Source organism: Chinchilla lanigera, unplaced genomic scaffold (assembly GCF_000276665.1).
Source record: "Chinchilla lanigera isolate Chin_1 unplaced genomic scaffold, ChiLan1.0 scaffold00054, whole genome shotgun sequence".
Lineage (NCBI taxonomy): Eukaryota > Metazoa > Chordata > Mammalia > Rodentia > Chinchillidae > Chinchilla > Chinchilla lanigera.
In genome coordinates this window covers 4,577,329-4,579,152 of record NW_004955455.1, presented here as the reverse complement: position 1 = coordinate 4,579,152, position 1,824 = coordinate 4,577,329, and positions in this window count along the sequence as shown.

Below are 1,824 nucleotides of genomic sequence, written 5' to 3'. Positions count from 1 at the left end.
CTCTCGGAGTGTTCTTGTGAAAGCAGTATGATAAGACTTGTCCCAGGCTGAGTGTGGTGGCACATACCTGTAATCCCAGCACTTCGGAGGCTGAAGCAGGAGGGTCATTGTAAGTTCAAAATCAGTGTGGACTATATAGCAAGACCCTGTCTGAATAAACCTGAGAAGACTTGTCCCTTGGCCACCTGTGATCTGTCCAGACTCAGGCAATGGAAACACTGCATACAGTCGTGCAGCTCTGCTCTGAGCAATCCTGAGGTTTGTATGTAAATTCTTCCTACCATCCTATCTTTCATGTATTAGTCTTAACTTTTAAAAAAACATTGTAAAGGACATTCGTGCCTGTACTTCCCAGCACTCGGGAGGCTGAGGCAGGAGGATCACCGTGAGTTAAAGGCCGGCCTGGGCTACAAAGTGAGCTGAAGGCCAGCCTGAACTGCATAGTGAGACCCTGTCTCAAAAAGACAAAAAACAAAACAAAACAGTAAAACAGTGGGGCTCTCCAAAGGCCTAGCCCTGTGTCCCTCAGCATGACATGTATCACAGAACGATAAGGAAAGCGTCTGGGTCCTTGAGTTTGTGGGCTTCAGAGACTCAAAACGTGAGCCTCACAGTGACGGCATCCTACAGGCCTGGAATCACCTATCCCCGGGTTGGCTCAGCCCCCTGTAGACATCTCACCCAAGGTGAGCACAGGAACATTGTGAGGGTTCTAAAATTATTCCTTTAATAAATAATTGTGATGAGCCCATAATAAAGTGTAGTCCTTACTGTTTGAAGTACTTTGTCAATTATAACTTGTCTAATACTTGCGAGTATTCCTACTTAATAGTATAAAGCAGACTGAAACGGTGAATCGCATGCCCACAGTCACACACTGCAAAGGTGAATGTAAAAATACTCGCCACAGTCCCGGCGCCTGGGTTGAGGGCCGAGGGCAGGCTGTTACTTTTAGTCATGCTATCACAGGTTGATAGGCGCTTCTGTGGGTGTTCAGAGGCAGGAGGTGAGAGCTGGTTAGTAACCACTTCCTGGTTTTCAACCTAAAGCCAGTTTCATTCTGAAGAGCGCATGTCCCTGAAGTCCCCAGGAGTTCTCAGTGCTTGACTTTCAGTCCTTCCATTCGATCCTCTGCGCTCCATCAAGTCTTCTCTAGGACTGGGAGGTGTGAGGCCATTCCCACAGAACCCTGAGTTCTACACACCACACTGCCCCTCTGAGCCAAGCTCACAGCTGCTAACCCCAAACCTGAGGGCCAGGCAGCACCTCTGAGTGCCAGTCACGTGGCTCCATTGCAAACTGCTGGACCCCTCACATTTTTAACCTGCTTGATGCGATGTCACTGCCTACCCTCGTGAGGTTAGCTCTGACCTGATTGCTGGAAGCTTGCCCCAAGGGCCAGTGCCAACATTTGGCTTCCTGAAGTGGATTTCATGGCTTGGGTGCCTATAGGGAGCCTCCTGTTATTTCCTTCTCCATGGGCAGCATTAGAAATCCCCTGGGCATTGCCAGGTCTTATTCCAAGAGGGAAGGGATCAGGAGACCCAAGAGTCCACACAAGCTCTTGTTCTGGAATGGGGACAGGGCATGGTGTCAGGGCACACGCCTCCACAGACTGGCAGACCCTGCAGGGCCTCTGTGAGAGGCTGTGGCAGGAGGTCAGGAATGCTACTGGGCGGGCGAATGTGAGTGAATGGGTCCTTTGAGCTGGACTCGGAGAAAACTGATTTTCCGGGAATTCCTGAATGAAAATCTGTCCTGGTTCGCTCAGTCATAGGAGACCCATTGACCCACAAGACCTTGTGGACAAAAAAAAAAAAAAAA